Source organism: Haliotis rubra, unplaced genomic scaffold (assembly GCF_003918875.1).
Source record: "Haliotis rubra isolate DU_JTF1 unplaced genomic scaffold, ASM391887v1 Scf367, whole genome shotgun sequence".
NCBI classification, from domain to species: domain Eukaryota; kingdom Metazoa; phylum Mollusca; class Gastropoda; order Lepetellida; family Haliotidae; genus Haliotis; species Haliotis rubra.
Window position 1 is genome coordinate 26,382 of NW_025767043.1, and position 23,670 is coordinate 50,051.

Genomic DNA, 23,670 nt, shown 5'->3' on the forward strand with positions numbered 1-23,670 from the left:
ATGGATAGTTGGACTAAGTTAGCGAGACCAGACTACCCCCATCAGAGAATTTTACAGCAATCTGACCGAGTCGGAAATATCCGAAGAGCGATTACTCGTGCGCTATTAATGTATGGAATAAACTTGGTTGTAAAACCTGGGTGACTATCACGATCTGTACTTGAAGATGGATGTACTACTATTAGCCGGCGTGTTTGAGACATTTAGGAGGACATGTATCAAGCAGTATAAACTAGATCCAGCATGGTATTACACCAGCCCAGGTCTGTCGTGGGATGCCTTGCTTAAAAGACCGGAGTTAAGTTGGAATTGTTTACTGATTATGACATGCACCTGTTCATTGAGAAAGGTTTGCGAGGTGGGATCTCCATGGCAACCAAAGCGATACGCTAAAGCAAATAATCAATACGTGAATGGCTACGACCCTAGCAAACCAACCAATCACATTCTCTATCTCGGCCTTAAATAACCTGTAACGGATGGGCCATGAGTCAGTATCTACCAACAGGGGATTCAAATGGGTATCATCCGATTTCGATATTATGAGCATCGCTACCGGATTCGAACAAAGGTTATATCCTCGAAGTAGACTTGGAGTATCCCAAAGGCATTACACACGTCACACAACAGCTATCCGCTAGCTCGAGCGTATGAGGGTTAACCCAGACTGGATGTCTGAATACCAACATAACTTATTAGATAGGCGGGTGACGGTGTTGAAAAACTCGTACCTAACTTAATGAATAAGACCAAATACATAGTTCACTATCGCAACCTGCAGCTGTACCTGTCGTTGGGTATGAAACTGACCAAAATACACAGAGTGCTGAAGTTCAACCAGAGCCCATGGATGGAGCCTTACATCAGAATGAACACGGACCTCCGAAAGCTGGCCACCAGTGACTTTGAGAAAACTTATATAAGCTCATGAACAACTTCGGTATTCGGTAAGGCGATGGAGAACCTGAGGAAAGCGTAGGCGTGAAGCTGGTTCGGTCAAATGAGGAGGAAAAACTCAGGAAGCTGATCGCTAACCCTGCATTCAACCGTAGTAAGATATTCGATAAGCGACCTGGCTGCCATACACATGAAGAAAAGTCACATAATATTAAACCGGCCTGTTTACGTTGGGATGAGCATCCTCGATTTATCCAAACACTTGATGTACGACTTTTACTACAGCGAGCTGAAGAAACAGTGCGGCGACAGGTGTGAAGTGCTATACACTGACACGGATTCCCTGCTGATGGAGATTGAACCGAGGGCGTTAATGCGAGGACATGAAAAACACCTCGATTTATGCGACACCAGCGATTACCCCAAGGACCATACCATACACAGCACGGTGAATAAAAAGGTCCTAGGTAAGATGAAGGACGAGTGTGCTGGCACGCCCATAGCCGAGTACATAGGGTTGAGGCCTAAGATGTACTCCATACTGAAGACCGACAATGGTGAAATCCGGAAAGCTAAGGGTGTAAAAAAATACGTGGTGAAACAACACATCAAACACGCCAGATTCAAGGAAGCCCTGTTCAAGACCCGTACCTTTAGACATAAAATGAACACGCTTAGAAGTGATGGGCATAGGATATACGGGCTGACTATAAATAAAACATCATTATCCCTATGGATACCAAACGTTGGATAGCTATTGATGGGATAAACACGACTGTATCACGGGCATGAGAAAATTGAACCAAGAACATAGGTATAAATAAATGGTGACATGTCACGGAACCAGAAAAAGTTTGAGGCTATTTACTATAGCCCACGTGGGTACTGGAAAGGAGCTAGCGCTGTAGATAAGCTATCTAAAATAACCCGAATATCCCCGGAGGAGGTCAAAACATGGCTTGAAAAACAAGCACTTTGGCAGATATATTTACCACCACCACGCTATGTGCCTAGAAGGAAGTTTGGTATTAATATGACTAATAGTGTTCACCAAGCAGACCTACTGTTCCTACCTCACGACAGGGTGAGACGTAAAACCTACAAGTATGCCCTGACTATCGTGGATGTAGCCAGCCGGTATAAGGAAGCTGAACCATTGACCACGAAAGACTCGAATCAGGTAGCTCAAGCTATTGAGCGTATATACAAACGCAGTCCACTAACGTGGCCTACTGTATTGCAAGTTGACCCAGGGAGGGAATTCATGGGTGCCGTGTCACACCTGATGGATAAACACGATACAAAGGTCAGGCGTGGTGCTGTCGGGGCTCATCGCAGTCAAGCTATAGTTGAAAGATTCAATAGGACTTTGGCTGAGCGCTTATTCGGACATCAGTATGCGAGAGAAATGACCAACCTGGAAAAACGATCGACTGAATGGGTTGAACGGCTCCCTAAGGTGGTGGCGGCAATCAACCATGAAGTTACTCGGCTCACCGGTAAAAAGCCGGCAGACGCTATAAAATTAAAATCGATAGCAGCAGAGCCGGCCGCACCTTTACGTGGGAAGGAGAAACAGATACCAGACAGGGTCCTAGTGAGATATTTATACGAGCCTGGGGAACATGAGGGGGATACTCGGAAACGGGCTACTGACCCAATATGGTCAGTCAAAACTTACAACATAGATAAAGTTGACATCAAAGCCAACGAACCTACCTTATACTACTTGATGGATGGTCCCGGCAGAGGGTTTGTGAGAGAAGAATTATTGATTGTACCGTATGGCACAATGCTACCTCCTACCAACACGACATAGAGGTAAGATACCAACGTCCGCTATAGTAGCGTCCCCGACTAAAGTCTTATTTTATGAAATAAAGCTTTATAGTAGATGGTAATGGGAAGGGTCTGACTAAGGCTTCATCTATTAAATGAAGCTTTAGATTACCCTGATCCCGTACCACCATCCTGTCTACTACTCTGCATCCTTGTGGATGCGCTAATAAATTGTTGCATTCATAGTCAATTTTTATGTGTATAGGACGCAGGAATTTGCGTCTTGTAAATCCCTGCACAGACTTTAAACAATGGGGGGTCAAGGTCACTTACTGTAAATATTTTTGGTAGTCATTTTGTGACAGTTCTTGAGTAGTGAAAGTATTTTGTCAACAAATAATTCCATTAATAGTTTTGAATAAGGCAGGGGATGTGAAAACTTATTTTGTGATTTTGTTCCTCTGTTTAAAGTAAAATGTTTTAGTCAAATAGTCAGAAATTATGTATTATTTATTGCCCCATAGGACTAGATTGGGAGTAGTAGGAGTAATAGCGGTTTGGACCAGGTCCAACAAAAGCCTCTGCAAAAGCCTTATTTCACAAATAAGGCTTTGGTCGGACCCTTAGCTCTTGCTACCATTACCCCTACTCTTATAAAAATTAGTAAAATGTCCCCGGCAGCCACAATTCCCCAAGGGAGAAATAGAAATGTATTGAGCTTTCTCCCAAGGGGAATTGTGTATCATATCACACAAAGTTGTGACGGCTGAATATGAACCCACATGTACAGCTTGCGCAGACTATACATAATGGGCCGCACCACTCAACCGACTGAGCTACCGCGGACTTAGCTGAAGTATCTCGGTTTTCATCTATGTTACGTTGACTGGTGGTAACACTGTGTCGTACGGTACGATCAATAATTCTTCTCTTACAAACCCTCTGCCTGGCCAATCCCTCAAATAGTACAAGTTAGGCTCGTCTGCTTTAATGTCCACTTTATCTATGTTGTAAGTTTTGACTGACCATATTGGGTCAGTGGCTCGCTTACGGCTATCACCCTCGTGTTCCCCATGCTGGTATAGATACCTAACTAGGACCCTATCTGGTATCTGTTTCTCTTTCCCACGCAATGGAGCAGCCGGCTCTGCCACTATTGATTTTAGTTTGATAGCGTCTGCCGGTTTCTTGCCGGTGAGACGGGTGACTTCATGGTTGATTGCCGACACCACCTTAGGTAACCTTGTGACCCATTCAGTCGATCGTTTTCCGGGGTGGCCATCTCCCTCGCATACTGATGTCGAATAAAGCTCAACCAAAGTCCTATTGAATCTCTCAACTATGGCTTGGCTGCGATGGGCTCCAGCCGTGCCACGCCTGACCTTTGTATCGTGTTTGGCTAGCAGTTGTGACCACGGCACCCATGAACTCCCGCCGGGGTCAACTTGCAGCTCTGTTGGCCCGCCAGCGGACTCGCGTTTGTATATCGCGTTGAATCCTCTGGCTACCTGGACCGAATCTTTTCGTGGTCAAGGGCTCGGCTTCCTTGTAGCGACTGGCTATGTCCACTACGGTTAAGGCATACTTGTACCTCTTATCGTGGGGTAGGAACAGTAGGTCTGCCTGGTGAGCGCTATTAGGTATGTTAATACCAAACTTCCTTCTAGGCACGAGCGTGGTGGTGACAAATAGATCTGCCACAGGGCTTGTTTTTCAAGCCGCGCTTTGGCTTCCTCGGGGGTACTTGCGCCATTTTAGCCAGCTTATCTACAGCTAGCTCCTTTCCAGTACCCCACGCGGGCTATAGTAAATAGCCTCAAACTTTCTCTGGTTCGTGACATGTCGCCCGACAGGGTATTTATTTATATCTATGTTCTTGGTTCAATTTTCTCATGCCCGATACCGCGTGCGTGTTTATCCCATCAATAGCTATCCAACGTTTAGTATCCATAGGCGACAGGGGCGTCTTGTTTATAGTCAGTCCGTATATCTTATGCCCATCACTTCTAAGTGTGTTCATTTTATGTCTAAAGGTACGGGTCTTGAACAGGGCTTCCTTGAATCTGGCGTGTTTGATGTGTTGTTTCACCACGTACTTCTTAACACCCTTAGCCTTCCGGATCTCACTATTGTCGGCCTTCAGGATGGAGTACATCTTAGGTCTCAAACCTATGTACTTTCGGCTATGGGATGCGAGACACACTCGTCCTTCATCTTACCTAGGACCTTTTATTTACCGTGCTGTGTATGGCATGGTCCTTGGGGTAGTCCCTGGTGTCATTACAAATCGAGGTGTTTTTCATGTCACCATTACCGTCCTCGGTTCGAATCTCCATCAGCAGGGAATCCGTGTCAGTGTACAGCACTTCGCACCTGTCGTCGTACTGTTTCTTAAGCTCGTAGTAAAAGTCGTACATCAGGTGTTTGGATAAATCGAGGATGCTCATCCCCACGTAAACAGGTCGGTTGAATTTTATGTGGCTTTTCTTCATGTGTAGGGCAACTAAATCATCGGTGAATATCTTGCTACGGTTGAATGCCGGACTGGCTATCAGTCTCCTGAGCTTGTCTTCCTCATTCGACCGAACCAGCTTCACGGTCACGCGTTTCCTCAGGTTCTCCATAGTCTTACCGAACACCGAGTTGTTCATGAGCTTGTAGAGATTTTTCTCAAAGTCACTGGTGGCAAGCTTTCGGAGGTCTGTGTTCATTCTGATGTAAGGCTCCATCCATGGGCTCTGGTTGAACACGAGCACCCTGTGTATTTTAGTCAGCCTCATACCCAACGACAGGTACAGCTGTAGGTTGCGATAGTGAACGATGTACTTGGTCTTATTCATTAAGTTGGGCACGAGTTTTTCAACGTCTGCCACCCGCCCACCTAACAAGTTATGTTGGTACTCAGACATCCAGTCTGGGTTAACCCTCATACGTTCGGGGGCCAGGGGGTAGCTGTTGTGTGATGTGTGTAATGCCTTGGGGTTCCCCCAGTTGGGTTTTCCCCAACGATGGGCTGACCCTGTGCACTATTGTTGTGTTACCTTCGTGCCCAAAGACGTTTATAGCTAGATTATTCTGTTTTTCTACTTTAGTGATCTGAGATATGGGGGTTGGTTCATCTATACCATCCCAGTTGAGCTCATCATCTTGGGGATAGCTAGAAAGCCTGTCTGAATGAGTGTCAGCTGGAAACAAGGCTGATCTGATAGCTACCCTCAGGCAATCGTCTCCTCTATTCTTAACGTTTACCATGGCATGTTTTTTTCTTATAGTAGGGAGGTAAGTCTAGGTATGACCCACTTCTGAACGGCACGTAGTTAGCTTTGTCTAGATAGACATTATCGATTTTATCTACAGTCCACCCGGACCCCAAGTGTGTGTAGCGTTCTAGGTATTCTCGTATCTGCTGAAAACTAGTATCGATTGATGCGTCTATGGTCTCTATATGGCTCACGACCTCTTGCCTACCTCTGAAGTAAGGCTGAACGTACTCAGTGACCCCAGTGGGGGTTCCCCCCACGTTCTTATCGAGCGACATTTTAACTGTGATCTGAAACTTGATACTTCCAAGATCGTTTAGTTCCTGGTTTATTTTATCAGCTATCAGAGGCTTGATATCTGCGACATCTATGTTCCTATCAACATGCATGCGCCAGCCTCTCAAATAGTTACCTACAGCACGCTCAGTGCGCACGAACTGTAGATCAATAGCTCTATTCTGCCGTAATAGTTCTACAAGCTGTGGTTTCCTCATACGGGAATACCCCCCTAACCCCAAGTCACGAACTTGGCTTTTAGTTGTTTTACAGTGGGATTTGCTACGGGGGTATGTGATAACAATGCGACTAACCCGGCTCTCCCCAGATTTGAATAACCCGTGAATCCAAGCTGTTTTGCTTGAGCTTTTAATTGTTTTACCGTGGGAGGGGCTTCTAAACCTAGTAATCTCAAGGCTGGCTTCCGCATTCTAGAATACCCTATCACACCACGGTGTCTGGCGATTTGCTTAAGCTCGCGTATAGTAGTCATAGTTGCGTACACATCTAAGAATATCAATCTCTAATTGGACCGCCGTAAAGGTAAAAAATTAGTAAATATCTAGATACACCTTATCGATTATTACTTGCAACGACTCATCAACAAGTATATCTATCTCCCCATGCACATCTACATAGGGTCTAATTGGGTCACTGACAAAGGGAGGTAACTCCTCCAGCCTTACACTGCTATCCTGAGAAGTCGCCTACGTTCTTTTATGTAGGCCTTTTTATTCTAGTAGATGAGGTGGTGTCTGACTACGTTCGCTCCGTGAGCTTTACATAGACAGTAGTGCCCTTTAACCCCGATACCACACACAGAACACGAGTAGTTAGGGCTTCCCATGTGGAAACAACAATACCCCTCTGTCCTACATTTCTTACCACAGGGTTCCTTCTTCCCCATAAGTATGTACTGACATCGGTATGGAGCAGGTCTCATGTTTAGCATACTTATATGAGTACTTAGTCTAATTGTTTTGCAACCAACGCAGTCGCCGCTATACCCAGCGCTATGAAGACCAGTTCACGGCCCATTTGTCCCTTGGATGGTGTGTAGTACTGAGCGAGAGTGGGTTTATTGAGCGGTTCCAATCGTTTACCTGTTAATAAGAAGTATTCTCTCGCTGCGTCGTCGACATCGTGGAATGTTTGAACGGCATGGTTTTCATGCCTGAGTTGTTCGTTAATGTAATCGATCCTCTGGAGGCGTTTTTTACCGTACTCGGATTGTGCTCTCGATAATTTTTCAATAGCGAGATCGTGCCGCTTCCTCTCTGCCTGTATTTCAGCCGCGTGTGACTCTCGTAGCTTCGAGAAGAGGAAATTAGTCCCGGAAAATGCCAGGGCATTTACTAACGCACCACCGACCATCATAGCTATCGTGGCCATCCTATATTTATTTCATAATATCTTCAGGTATTATCCCTTGTTTTACTAGGATGTCTTTTGTAGCCATTGCCATACCAAGGTTCATTATGAGCATACCCATATCCTGCAGGTTGAAATCTAACTTGATAGTCGGTTGTTTAAGCACCATTTTGGTCAACCGAGCGTACCCTACGGCTAGACTGGCGACCACGGTGGCGTGGTATGCGTCGTTGACGAACGTTTTCCCCCCTCAGACATTATGTATATGATATAAAAATATATATTTTATTGCATGATATGCGGGTTGACCTCTAATTGTGGAGGAGGGTTTCCCTCCCTTGGTCGTGTATATAACCATGAGATAGCCACGGCAGCAGTTGCGCATACAACCAACAAGAGTCGAGACGGGTGAGTCACCCTGATCATTTTATGTTGGTTACACCACCGTTTTTTACTGGCAGCTACTCTCTTAGGATTCTTCTGCCTGGTTACTGTGGGAGGGGTCTCCTTGGGAGGGTTCACCTCCAGTTGGGGTTCCCCCAACTTGGGGGTCTCCCCCATCTCCTCTGAAGGGTCTCCTGTGCAACATCCATCCTTTATATTATTATTATTTTTTTTCCTCTCAAATTGACAATGCTTTGCCGTGATAATCGCCGCCGTCACTGGGGCTAACAACATACCGTATTTGTGGTACAGCTCGCAGCTAATAGAGCTCAAGGCGTGTTCGATAAAAGGGCCTTTCTCAAGGTCTTCCCACAGGTGAAGTCGACGCTCCTGGGGGATGGGAAGGAAGTACGACGCAATACCAGTGTATATCTGGGTCATAGCCGATCCTATTGTTTTTGTCATTTCTGCACCTAGTTTAGCCTCGTATCTAGCGTACAGTTTATCGATTTCTTCGGCTGACATTTTGTGAATTTTATCTGGAGTGTACTCTCCAAAGTAATGTTTGGCTTTGCCGCCAGCGCCACCAGTTTCTCTCGCTTATCATCGTCCACCTGTGGTGATTGGGGTACCAACAATTGTTCGAGCAGTTCCTCACACTCCATCTTATAATGTGATAAGTAAGTTTTAGTTTTAACTATATAATATACAATATAGGCGAAACACAAAGAAATGAAGGTTAAGTTGCACACGACGAACACTTCAAATACCATAGCTATAACTAAACACTAAGCATTTATACTAAGCATTGCTAAGCATTTGCTAAGCTTTGCTAAGTATTTGCTAAGTATTTGCTAAGCTTTGCTAAGCATTTGCTAGGCTTTGCTAAGCTAAAACACCCTATAGGCTACTGGTTGATCAGTCTTGAGCACGAGCTTAGCGTGTTTAGTTTTAGCGAGCTGTTTCTTCACCCGTTCCCGTTCTAATTTACTCATCACATCGTTCTCTCTCAAACACTCCTCGTACGAATCCCTGTCATTGCAGTGAAATAAGGCCACCCATTGCGTCTGCTCCCTGAGGTCTTTCAACACCGAGTTGAACTTCTGCGTCAGTACCCATACGCTGTGATTTACGTGTCGGCCAGAGAAGGCCAGGTACGATAGCATGTCTCTCTTTTTTGTTATCTCGCGATTAGCGCTGCAGTCATCCAGTATGAACAGCGTCGATTCCCCTTTAAATTTCTCGTGAAGAGCTTTCAACCAGTCCTGCAGACGTGTTCCCGGGTCCACTCTGTGTACGTCCGGGTCCGTCACCACCCAAGTTCTTTCCGTGTACGTTTTATTCGTGCTTAGAGTAGGGCACATGATAACGATGTGGTCGAACACATCCCTGTAGTACCCCTCCAACATATCCAACACGAAAACGGTCTTCCCACAGCCAGTCTGCCCACACACTATGGCGCAGTGTGGGTCGCGTGGTAAACCAATGCCGCCGGCAGGTAAATCAGTAGATGGCTTGCATGAATCTCCCATTGTCTATATTAAGTTGCGCGTCCATAATAATGTACAGATATAATTTCAACTTGCCAGCGGGTTGAGCCTTCTTGGTAATCTGGATAGTAATCCCCTCACTGCCGTTGTCTATGCGGCGGCCGCTACCGTGCAGTTTATCATCATCCGTGGATCGCATGTCCAACCACAGCGCGTACTTGGTGGTCAGGTATTCACTGATTTGCACGGAGGATAGGTCCAGGTCCTTGGTTTTGTATGGGTGTTGTTTGATGACCGGTAGCTTTTTTATCTCATCCCACTGCTGGTACGCCCTCATACCATGACTGAACAGCTGGTTGGGCACGCCCTCTATGGTCACTTCCACCTTTTCAATCTCGGGGTTGAAAAACTTCTCGCTGTCCCTCCGGAACCGCTCGTAATCCTCCACTTGGACGACCAGGATGCCTTTCATCGATCGGCCCGGCACGTTCAGGTTGATATTCCAAACAGTGTCGCTCTTATCCCGCGACGATAGATCTATGCCTCAGTATGCGATCGTACAGGATGGCCACATTCCCCAGTACTTACCGAACCTGCTTGGCTAGCTCGGGCTAGTGACCATGTCGAACTCCAGAGATGTTGTCGATGGTATAACTAGCCTCATCGCTGTTTGGCGTACGCACTACTTTGCTGTAGTCGTTAAACGTTAGCTCGTATTCAAGCCTATCACCCAGCACGGCCTGGTAAAACGGCGCGTGTTCCGTGAGCAACTCGAAGTCGACCGGTACGCAGAATCTGTTCCCGTACGCTTTAGCGATGGCCTTTTCACCGTCCGTGATCTTGTCTAACTGGTCTTGTGTGAAGGCATACCCAATGCGCGACCTGGTCGATTTGCTGATACCCTGATACACATCATTGACGCGTTCTCCCTCGCTTTTCCAGAGGTCCCCCGTAGCAGTGAAAGACGTCGCTGTCGTCGATGCTCAACACCTCGTTACCGCTGATCTTGATGGTGTTTTTTTTTATGATGGCTCGACCTACGTTCCGCACTAGCTCGCGTTTGTCGTTGGTGGAGGTCAACGTGAGGTTGAACGCCAGTCGAACAGTGCCTGGTACAATGAGGTCATTCGCGCCAAGGTTTGGAAATCTAACCAGCAGCGTTTGATTCTGGTCTATCTTGCTGGGATTGTTGGTGATGGTCACCGACTGACGCACGGCTTTGATGCCTAGGGGCTCTCTCGATCTTCTGAAAGGATCTAGTTTTCTTCCGTACATTGTTATATAAATGAAATATATAAGTTTTGATACTAAATAATGGCTGAAGGTGGTTATGAGTACATCCCTATGGATGATATGTGGGATGATAGTGCCCTGGCATTTGGGGAGGATGACACATTCTCGCAAGGCAACGAACTCGTGAAGCAGGCCGTCAATGGGTTTTACGATGGTTTAAAAGGGGATAGAAATTACGTAGAGCCGTGGGGGCGAGAATATTCCAAGTTTTTTGTCGATGGTAAGGGCACGCTGCGATTGAGGGCTCACCCGGAGATCGATCTCATGAATAAGCGCACGAGAGAACCGCTTGCCTTATCAACACTCGGCAGTCGCCATGGGGCTGATTTTATCCGCGATGAACTAGGCTTCATAGATTACGGTTGCGCACGGTCTAAGCTTCCCATTCAAGATCTGCAAGACGTCAGGGACGCCACATCGGATCAAGACATGACTGAAAACATTGAAAAGCTGTTGGCCACCTACCACGACAAACCCTTACCCGGATTCGAATTTACCGCTCGGGAACTACGGGGGCTTGACATGGCCATGCAAACCATTCGCGGACATCTCGTGAACAACACAGCCAAACTGGACGCGATAGACGACCATATCGCCCATGAAAAGGTCAAACTCGGTGAAACGGAGGACGAGTCTCTGAAAGCCACCATCGAGGAACGAATACGTAGTTTGAAAGAGGAAAGGAAGACCCGGCTGGAAACGGCATCCTCCTTCCGAGACCAGCTTCGATCCCAGGTCAACCGTGTGCGGGAAACCGTTGATCGAGTCCTCTACGAGGACACCACGCTAGCTGACAGGATTCGGACCCTTTTCCGGGAGCAAGGGATCACCATCGCCAGCATTCTGACTGCATTGGGCTTCATCGTATCAACCCTGGTGGTGTCATTAACGCCTGCCGGCGGTACCCCCACACCCCCAAGTAGTGGTAAACCAAGTGGTGGCGTCAAAGCCTGGATAAAAAAACTAGGGGAAGCCCTGGCTAAACTGGCTGGTAAGGCCGCTGAAGCCCTGCCCGGTATCCTGGGTAGCATCGTCTCGTGGTTGCTGAGCGCTCTGGCTAAAACTGCCACGTGGCTCAGTCAAAACCTGTGGGCAGCCATCGTCGCCGTGGCGGGTCTGGTGTACGTAGCAGCTAAGGAATTTTTAACCAAATAAGTCCCAAAGCTACCCCACCAACCACCATAGCTGTTTTACGGTCGATGTGCTGCTGATTGGACGCCTGATCGTGTGCAGGCTGGGGCTGTGGGGGTGTTGGTTGAACCCTAGGCTCCGGGGGTTGCGCCACTATACCCGTTTCACCGGTCGTGGGTCGTGGGTGGTGGGACGTGGGGGCCGTTGACATCGAGGTTGACACCCAACTTTTGGTCCCCCGTGGCTATGACTATTTCGTTGTTGTAGCCCACCACTTTTTTTACTCTCAGTTGCATATCGCTCGGAGCCATGTACAGTCCCACGTCGAACACGTAGTCGACTTTCGACCTGGCATATTCCAACACGTCTTGGTAGCGTTTGATGGCACTCGGGAGATCAACTGGAGCATTGATAGCATCCTCAACGTTGACAACGAACTGTTTCTGAGCGTCGTAAGCAGTCCCCTTACCTAGGATATTGGAGCGTGTTTGCGTCTGCGCACCCAACAGCGCCACACCGCGTGCGTTCGAATCGAAGTCGTTTAACCTGATTACCCGACGCGAGTAAACCCTTTCGGCGTGTCCAGCATGAACTTTTTCCAGTCATCCGCTGCCCCCTGCTCAAACCTCCAGACTCTGTAATCCTTACTGTTGTCGAAACGGTCATCCCACTCGTTGGTTGTGAGGTGATGATACGACTTGTAATCCCATTCTTTCAACTTCTCGCTGGCTTCCACGAGGGGCATATTGTGAACGATGGGAATACCCAACCCGTGATTCGGTCCCGGTAAACGCCAATCCGTCTTCGTGTTTAGTTCGAATTCGTTACAAATACGTTCGTAGGCCCGTCTATCGTACTGGTTGTTTACTGCATTCCACGCCTTTTCCTGTGGGAGCGGGGCGCTGATCTCTTTGAGGATACGCCTGACCTGGTAGTACACGTGAAACGTGAACACAGACTGACTCAGCGGTCCACGCCGAGTGTCGGTCAATGTCACACCACACCCCGTTGTAGCGCACCACACGGCGAAGTTGAGTTGATTCTGCCAGAACTGCATCGGATTGTTGAACCAAGCGTGAACTACCTTAGCGTTAGTCACCGAAAACTTATACTGACCGAACACATCTATGAACTGGGCGTCAAAATACAACCCAGCAGCGACCACGATCTTCATGTGGGGGAAATCTATACCCAGTTTAGGGTAAAACACACCAGGGGAGTAAACCACTCCTTGGGAGTACATTTTAAAACTCTTATATAATGAGTTTATATACTCTAACATGTACATAACACTTCCAGGAATAACGAGCGGTGAGGCTGTTCAGCTGACGCACGCGATCGATAACACGTCGGGTCAACTCGAAGTAGCACTGTGCGATATCGCCTACCTACCGCGATGGACTAATATCAACGTCAGCAACAATAAACTGTTCGTAGGTGGCGTTCGCAACCAGATAACTGACAGCTACTACAGCGTGTGTTCTCTAAGCGACGAGGTCTTCAAACCCCTGGAAGCCGAACTCAAGATGAACGACTCAAACGGTACAGTGGTGTTAATCAACAACGGAAGAAACTCCTTGAGGCTCGGTCGACCATTGGCGAGGACACTCGGTATCCCGCCGGACGAGATAAAACCAACAACTACTGTCACAGGCACTAAGTTACCCGACCTAGTACCGTATCGAGAGCTGTGCATTCATCTCAGCCAGGTTAGCACAACGGACAACATTCAAGGGGGTCACCCTTCCACTATACTTAGAGCCGTACCGGTGAAAACGGAGAAATACGACGGTAGAACCGAGTCGTTTTCACCGCGGCAGTATAAGAGGTTAACCCAGGGCAACATCCCTGAGCTGATAATATCGGTGTTAGATATAAATCATAATCTCGTGAATATAGGATACCTCAACATAACTCTGCATATAAAATGACTAACGCACAAGGTCCTGGAATAAAGTTGAAAAAATGTATCAATGTGGGGATCTCCGACCTCGGGGACACACGGGGATTCGACGACCCCGGAGTAGATGGTAAATTGTACGCCTTGCAACTGAAAAACAACATTTACAAACGCGTTGAAGTCCCCTCCAATGGTACTAGCAATCTAAGTGATATGATAGATACCTCAGGAGCGGTCGTCAACACTAAGTACACCCTTGTCAACACCGGTGATGATAACTGGATAATATACCCATCGTTCGGAGGCAAACTGTTCGACTTAGACGATATTGAGAGCACTACCATCGGCCGAAATAAACCATATACGCTGGTCTTCACCGATGATGACAAGTGGGTGTTATTACCCGATAAAGTCAACTGGTTTCTCAACATTAGGCTCAGCTTCCCCTACTTGTTCACGGATAACAAAGACAACCACCTAAACAAAGTCGTGAACAACGGAATCCTGCTCGTGGCTTACGTCCCGACTCAGAGACGTAGCGTAGTCATCAGCCCACTCAACAGTATGGCAGCCCACATGCTATCGAGTAAAGCGGGCACACAAAACGTGGTATTGCAGTTGGTGTCTGAATTCGAAGGCGTGGTCACCATCCTGGAGAGTCTACCGGCGAACTCAACACTGATCATCCAAGTCTACCTAGGGGAACCATCGCGGGATGATGTCGAAATCGTGAAGGGGGTCAAACTTCGGTGGGGGAAACAACACCAGTATCACGTTTGCAACGTTTACGTGCGGGTGGGTGTCGACTCCAAAACCAGTCTTCAGGGTGTCACCGTGATCGTGGAAGACACGATATCACTAACCAAGATATTCCTACCCTACAACATACACTTCATGGGGTTGAAGTGCACCCCTGAACTATTATCAGAAAACCAGTTGGAAATTATATCGTAATAGTATTATAACAATGTCTTGGCTTCACCCCAACACTACACTTAATGACTTAGGGGACATGGAGGGATTCGATCAGCCTGGTGAGGAAGGTGGCTCATACATCCTACACTTGAAAGACAACGTGTATAGGCGGGCGGCAATGGTTGATCATCTACCCAAACTCACACTCAGGGACCTAGAGGGATTCGATCAGCCTGGTAGGGAAGACACCTTGTACGTCCTACACTTAATAGGTGGTGTGTATGTGCTGAGGCGTCTGCCAGACAACTTTATTAGAAGTCTGCACAACCACTTTATAGAGGCCAAATGGTTGCTCAACATAACCCTCACCACACCTTACGTCTCTTTTCGTAATGGTAGGGATATCGCTGAAATTAAGAACAGCGGTATCTTACTCGGGGGGTTTCAATCCGACGGCCCTAAAAACATTAGAATTTCCCGAATCCCAAATTACCCTGGTTACATGTTAGATGCACCTGGGAATGCACAGTTATCATTCAAGATATACTCTGACCTCCCATTTCCTAGGTTTATACCCCCAGGCTCCACATTAATCATAACACTCGTTTTGAAAAACCTCCATGGGTATTCCACATGGACCCTTTTATCTGGGGTGGAAATAAGAATATCTATTGGTGATGAAGACCGCCATTGTAGTATCGTTATACGACGGGACTCGGAGCCCGGTGAGGGGTTGCTGCCCTCCTTAATAAGATCCCGACAGGGCTCAAGCTTCTGTATATTTGATGTACGGACCCAAAAGTTACCTATTGATCTTTCCACTATCTACCTACCTGGGAACGTAGGCCTTATAAATTTTAAGTACGTTGATCAACTATTAACTGATACCCAATTAAAAGATATTTTGTAATATATATTATAGGATGGGGTTGTACCCAGTCGTAGAGGAAGTAGCGAAGACCCTGGAAACCGTAGATGGGTTCCAGTAGTATATACAATGGGGGTTCTGGACCAGTTCCAACCAAAGCCTCTGCAAAGCCTTATTTCACAAGTAAGGCTTTGGTCGGGCCCTTAGCTCTTGCTACCATTTCCCCTACTATGAAAAAGTTTGGGACGATAGCGGGACCTCCTAGCCGCGCCGGGGACATGGCTGGAGTGTGTTGGTATCCTGGGATTGCCGCTATGCCGTGTTGACTGGAGGTAACACTGTGCCGTACGGTACGATCAATAATTCCGCTTTTACAAACCCCCTACCTGGCCCATCCCTCAAGTAGTACAAGTTAGGCTTGTCTGCTTTGATGTCCACTTTATCTATGTTGTAAGTTTTGACTGACCATATAGGATCGGTGGCTCGCTTACGGCTATCACCCTCGTGTTCCCCCGGCTGGTATAGATACCTCACTAGGACCCTATCTGGTATCTGTTTCTCCTTCCCACGCAATGGAGCAGCCGGCTCTGCCACTATTGATTTTAGTTTGATAGCGTCTGCCGGTTTCTTATCAGTGAGCGGGTGACTTCATGGTTGATTGCCGACACCACCTTGGGTAACCTCGCGACCCATTCAGTCGATCGTTTTCCGGGGTTGCCATTTCCCTAGCATACTGATGTCGAATAAGCTCAGCCAAAGTCCTATTAAATCTCTCAACTATGGCTTGGCTGCGATGGGCTCCAGCCGTGCCACGCCTGACCTTTGTATCGTGTTTGGCTAGCAGTTGTGACACGTCACCCATGAACTCCCGTCCGGGGTCAACTTGCAGCTCTGTTGGCCCGCCAGCGGACTCGCGTTTGTATATCGTTGAATCCTCTGGCTACCTGGGCGAATCTTTCGCGGTCAAGGGCTCGGCTTCCTTGTAGCGACTGGCTCACGTCCACTCACGGTTAAGGCATACTTGTACCTCTTGTCGTGGGGTAGGAACAGTAGGTCTGCCTGGTGAGCGCTATTAGGTATGTTAATACCGAACCTCCTTCTAGGCACGTAGCGTGGTGCCGGCAAATAGATCTGCCACAGGGCTTGTTTTTCAAGCCACGCTTTGGCCTCCTCCGGGGGTACTCGCGCCATTTTAGCCAGCTTATCTACAGCGCTAGCTCCTTTCCAGTACCCAGTAAATAGCCTCAAACTTTCTCTGGTTCCATGACATGTTCAATTTTCTCATGTCCATACGCGTACGTGTTTATCCCATCAATAGCTATCCAACGTTTAGTGTCCATAGGCGACAGGGATATCTTGTTTATAGTCAGTCCGTATATCTTATGGCCATCACTTCTAAGTGTGTTCATTTTATGCCTAAAGGTACGGGTCTTGAACAGTGCTTCCTTGAATCTGGCGTGTTTGATGTGTTGTTTCACCACATACTTCTTAACACCCTTAGCCTTCCGGATTTCACCATTGTCGGCCTTCAGTATGGAGTACATCTTAGGCCTCAACCCTATGTACTCGGCTATGGGCGTGCCAGCACACTCATCCTTCATCTTACCTAGGACCTTTTTATTTGCTGTGCTGTGTATGGCATGGTCCTTGGGGTAGTCGCTGGTGTCATACAATTCGAGGTGTTTTTCATGTCCTCATTACCGTCCTCGGTTGAATCTCCATCAGCAGGGAATCCGTGTCAGTGTACAGCACTTCACACCTGTCGCCGTACTGTTTCTTAAGTTCGTTGTAGTAAAAAGTCATTACATCAGGTGTTTGGATAAATCGAGGATGCTCATCCCCCGTAAACAGGCGGTTGAATTTTATGTGGCTTTTCTTCATGTGTAGGGCAACTAGGTCATCGGTGAATATTTTGCTACGGTTGAATGCCGGACTGGCTATCAGTTTCCTGAGCTTGTCTTCCTCATTCGACCGAACCAGCTTCACGGTCACGCGTTTCCTCAGGTTCTCCATAGTCTTACCAAACACCGAGTTGTTCATGAGCTTGTAGAGGTTTTTCTCAAAGTCACTGGTGGCAAGCTTTCGGAGGTCTGTGTTCATTCTGATGTAGGGCTCCGTCCATGGGCTCTGGTTGAACACGAGCACCCTGTGTATTTTGGTCAGCCTCATACCCAACGACAGGTACAGCTGTAGGTTGCGATAGTGAAGCGATGTACTTGGTCTTATTCATTAAGTTGGGACGCGAGTTTTTCAAGCGTCCGTCACCGCCCACCTAACAAGTTATGTTGGTACTCAGACATCCAGTCTGGGTTAACCCTCATACGTTCGGGGGCCAGGGGGTAGCTGTTGTGTGATGTGTGTAATGCCTTGGGGTATTCCAAGTCAACCTCGAGGATTTAACCTTTATTCGAATCTGGTGCGATGCTCATAACATCAAAATCGGGCGATACCCGGCCGATCTCATGTGACGCATATTCGAACCCCCTGTGGGTAGATACTGGCTCATAGCCCAGCCGTACAGGTTGTTGGCGTCGAGGTAGAGAATGTGATTGGTTGGCTTGCTAGGGTCGTAGCCCTTAGCATTATTGATTATTTGCTTTACGGCGTATCGGCTTGGTTGCCATGGAGATCCCACCTGCAAGCCTTTCTCAATGAATAGGTGCATGTCATAATCTGTAAGCAATTCCAACTTAACTCCGGTCTTTTAAGCAAGGCATCCACGACAGACCTGGGCTGGTGTAATACCATCGCGCGGGTCGAGTTTATACTGCTTGAAACACCGTCCGCCTAAGCGTTTCAAACACGTCGGCTAACAGCAGTACATCTGTCCTCAAGTACAGGTCGTGATAGTCCCCAGGTTCTTACAACCCAGTTTATTCCATACATTAATAGCGTGTGAGTAATCATCTTGGGATATTGCTGAGTCGGTCAGATTGCTGTAAAATTCTCTGATGGGGGGTAGTCTGGTCTCGGCGAACTTGACCCAACTATCCATGTACTCATAGGGGTACACACCCTTCCTCATAAGCAGGGGTCTAGTCTCGGCGTCTGTGTATCGGTCGGTGATAGGGAAGGTATCGTTGGCCTTGACCAGACTGTCTAATGAAGACAATAGAAATTGTACTGAATCTATGAACTTAAGGCGGTTTAAGCTGAAGGAGATGTATCTCTCCATGTTGTTGGGGATGCACGTTATATTACCATCGATTTTCGCGATGGCCTGCATGATTAAATGAGAGTCGTACCCTCTCAAGTTGTGAAAGACCACGGGGATGTTTATTGTCTTAGGGATGATTCAATCTTGAGGTTACACGCGCTGTGAGCGGCGCCTCTATACTTACCGGTTACGTGGCAGTGATATCTCACCGAATCACCATTCAGTGGTGAGTCACACACGTGACAGTTAGTGCTACAGGCGTGAGCTAGCCTGTCGGCTCGGGTCATACGCATGGGAGCGACTCTATACAGTGCATTCCTAATAATTTTTTCTTCCTCCTGCAAACACTTCAGAAACCTTTCAGCCGCGTCAGGGCCCCTATGCACTACCGGAGCTTTCGTTTCCCCATCACAACGGACGACAATGTATCCAAACCCACAGGCTTCATGCTCTTGTGTTTTGTGGGTGAAGCTCTCACCTGTGGGAGCCCCGGCTGTGGGGGTATCCCCAACAACTGGTTTAACCAAGGCTTCAAAGTCGGCGTATATGATATAAGGCACAGACATTTGGTTCTTGTGGTTGCCGAATTTTAGGATATTGTCACCTTCTTTAGGCATGTCGACTCGTATAGCCGTCTGCCCCACACCTTGGCAATCCTCCCGGTGGGATTCTAATAAATCAGCTCGGGTGAAGCCATGTAGGCACCGTTCGCAGAAGTGGGTCTTTTCTTTGTGTGCTGATTGGTCATACAACAGCCTGCTAAAGTGTTTTATCCATGTGTAGTGGTACTTGTCACCTCGCTGGATCATGAATATATTGATAACGCGTTTCCCCCCTTGGGGTGCCCCCAACAGTTGGGGTCCACCCAACGGACTGACCCTGTGCACTATTGTTGTGTTACCTTCGTGCCCAAAGACATTTATAGCTAGATTATTCTGTTTTTCGATTTTAGTGATCTGGGATATGGGGGTTGGTTCATCTATACCATCCCAGTTGAGCCCATCGTCTTGGGGATAGCTAGAAAGCCTGTCTGAATGAGTGTCAGCTGGAAACAAGGCTGACCTGATAGCTAACCTCAGGCAATCGTCTCCTCTATTCTTAACGTTTACCATGGCATGTTTTTTCCTATAGTAGGGTGGCAAGTCTAGGTATGACCCGCCTCTGAATGGCACGTAGTTAGCTATGTCTAGATAGACATTATCGATTTTATCTACAGTCCACCCAGACCCCAGGTGTGTGTAGCGTTCTAGGTATTCCCGTATCTGCTGAAAACTGGTATCGATTGATGCGTCTATGGTCTCTATATGGCTCACGACCTCTTGCCTACCTCTGAAGTGACCTGTTGTTTGCCACGGAAGTAAGGCTGAACGTACTCAGTGACCCCAGTGGGGGTCTCCCCCACTCCCACTTGCTTATCGAGCGACATTTTCACTGTGATTTGAAATTTGATACTTCCTAGACTGTTTAGTTCCTGGTTTATTTTATCAGCTATGAGAGGCTTCATATCAGTAATGTTTATATTCCTATCAACTTGCATGCGCCAACCTCTCAAATAGTTGCCTACAGCGCACTCAGTGGGTATAAACTGTAGGTCAATAGCTCTATTCTGCCGTAATAGTTCTACAAGCTGTGGTTTCCTCATTCGGGAATACCCACCTAAACCCAAATCACGTGCCTCGGCTTGTAATTGTTTTACAGTGGGAGGTTTTGCCACGGGGTCATGTGATAACAATGCGACTAACCCGGCTCTCCCCAGGTTTGAATAACCCGTGTGCCCAAGCTGTTTTGCTTGAGCTTTTAATTGTTTTACCGTGGGAGGGGCTTCTAAACCTAGTAATCTCAACAAGGCTGGCTTCCGCATTCGAGAATACCCGATCACACCTCGCTGCCTGGCGACCCGCTTAAGTTCACCAACAGTGGTCATAATTGCGTACACACCTAAGAGAACCAATGTCTAATTGGCCCACCGTAAGGTAAAAAATCAAGATACACCTTATCGATTATTCCCTCAACCCACCCGGAATATGCGCAGCATAGTAGGGTGTTTTGTATTACTTGCAACGAGTCATCAACAAGTATATCTATATCCCCATGCATATCTACTCGCCCACCATCAAAGTAATTCCAAGTGTGCCCAGCCCATGGCACATCAAACCCTACTTTTACAATGATTGTAAGCGAGCACCCCTTATATAGTTCCCTAATAATCATGGGTTTGAGGGCACTAATATCTATACTTTTCCCACATCCATCTGCCAGCTGCTCAGGCAACCTTCCCTGGGCTCAATTTCCACAAACATAGCTATCGTAGGTGTGTATAATCTCTAATTGGGACACTACACTGTTATCTTGAAGTAAGCCTCACGTTCTTTTATGTAGGCCTTTTATTCTCGTAGATGAGGTGATGTCTGACTCACGTTAAGCCCGTGAGCTTTACATAGACAGTAGTGCCCTTTAACCCCTATACCGCACACAGAACACGAGTAGTTAGGGCTTCCCATGTGGAAACAACAGTACCCTGAGTCCTGCATTTCCTACCACAGGCCTCGGTCTTCCCCATAAGTATGTATTCGCGATCGGTATGGAGCAGGTCTCATGTTTAGCATACTTATATGGGTATTTAGTCTAATTGTTTCAACCAGCGCAGTCGCTGCTATACCCAGCTATGAAGCCCAGTTCACGGTCCATTTGCCCCTTGGATGGTGTGTAGTACTGGCGAGTGTGGGTTTATTGAGTGGTTGCAACCGTTTACCAGTTAGTAAGTAGTATTCTTTAAGCTGCGTCGTCGACATCGTGGAATGTTTGAGCGGCATGGTTTTCACGCCTGAGTTGTTCGTTAATGTAATCAATCCTCTGGGCGTTTTTAGCGTACTCAGCCTGTGCTGTTTGTAAGTTCTCAATAAGCGAGATCATGCCGCTTCCTCTCTGCCTGTATTTCAGCGGCGTGTGACTCGTAGTTTCGAGAAGAGGAAATTACTCCCGAAAATGCCAGGGCATTCAACTAACGCACCACCGACCATCATAGCTATCGTGGCCATCCTATATTTACTTCATAATATTTTCAGGTATTATCCCTTGTTTTACTAGGATGTCTTTTGTGGCCATCGCCATACCAAGGTTCATTATGAGCATACCCATATCCTGTAGGTTGAAATCTAGCTTGATAGTTGGTTGTTTAAGCACCATTTTGGTCAACCGGCGTACCCTACGGCTAGACTGGCGACCACTGTGGCGTGGTATCGTCGTTGACTAACGCGTTTTCCCCTCAGACATTATGTATATGATATAAAAATATTAAATTATAACATGATATCTTGGTCGACCTCTAATTGTGGGTGAGGGTTTCCTCTCCTGTGAGGGGTTCCCTCACTGTGTGGGTCTCCCTCCTTGGGATTCCTGTGTCGTGTATATAACCACGAGATAGCCACGGCAGCAGTTGCGCATACAACTAACAAGAGTCGCTCCGGGTGAGTCACCCTGATAATTTTATGTTGGTTACACCACCGTTTTTTACCGGCAGCTACTCTTAGGATTCTTCTGCCTGGTTACTGTTTCCCCCAACTTTGGGGTCTCCACCGCCACCTGTGAAGGGGTCGCCTCCAGTTGGGGTTTCCCCAACGTGGGGGTTTCCTCCAGTTGTTGGGGTTCCCCCAACTTTGGTGTCTCCTGTGCAGCATCCATCTATACTATTATTATTATTTTTCCTCTCAAATTGACAATGCTTTGCTGTAATAATCGCCGCCGTCACTGGGGCTAACAACATACCATATTTGTGGTACAGCTCGCAGCTAATAGAGCTCAAGGCGTGTTCGATAAAAGGGTCGTTCTCGAGGTCTTCCCACAATCGGCGTTCCTGGGGAATGGGAAGGAAGTACGACGCAATACCAGTGTATATCTGGGTCATAGTCGATCCTATTGTCTTTGTCATTTCTGCTCCGAGCCGGGACTCGTATCTAGCGTACAGCTTATCGATTTCTTCGGCTGACATTTTGTGAATTTTATCTGGAGTGTAGTCTCCAAAGTAATGTTTGGCTTTGCCGCCAACGCCACCAGTTTCTCTCACTTATCATCGTCCACCTGTGGTGATTGGGGTACCAACAATTGTTCAAGCAATTCCTCACACTCCATCTTATAATGTAACAAGTAAGTTTTAGTTTTAACAATATAATACCCGATGCAGGCAAAACACAGCGAAATGAAGGTTAAGTTGCACATGACGCACACTTCAAATATCATAGCTATAACTAAATGCTAAGCATTATACTAAGCATTACTAAGCTTTTGCTTAGCTTTGCTAAGCTTTGCTAAGCATTTACTAAGCATTGCTAAGCTAAAACACCCTATAGGCTACTGGTTGATCGGTCTTGAGCACGAGCTTAGCGTGTTTAGTTTCAGCGAGCTGTTTCTTCACCCGTTCCCGTTCTAATTTGCTCATCACATCGTTCTCTCTCAAACACTCTTCGAACGAATCCCTGTCCTTGCAGTGAAATAAGGCCACCCATCGCGTCTGCTCCCTGAGGTCTTTCAACACCGAGTTGAACTTCTGCGTTAGCACCCAGACGCTGTGATTTGCATGCCGGCCGGAGAAGGCCAGGTACGATAGTATGTCTCTCTTTTTTGTTATCTTCGCGATTAAAGCTGCAGTCGTCCAGTATAAACAACGTCGACTCCTTTAAATTTTCGTGAAGAGCTTTCAACCAGTCCTGCAGGCGTGTTCCCGGGTCGACTTTGTGTACGTCCGGGTCAGTCATCACCCAAGGTCTTTCCGTGTACGTTTTATTCATGCTTAGAGTAGGGCACATGATAACGATGTTATCAAACACATCCCTGTAGTGCCCCTCCAACATATCCAACACGAAAACGGTCTTCCCACAGCCAGTCTGCCCGCACACTATGGCGCAGTGTGGGTCGCGGGGCAAATCAGTAGGCAGTGATGGCTTGCCGGCAGG

General features: G+C 47.3%; 1 protein-coding gene across 1 annotated transcript in view; it reads left to right on the forward strand.

Annotated features, from left to right (window-relative positions):
• Positions 1-23,670, forward strand: part of LOC124285704 — a 60,010-nt gene that overhangs the window by 12,414 nt on the left and 23,926 nt on the right. The gene's annotated exons all lie outside the window — the stretch shown is intronic.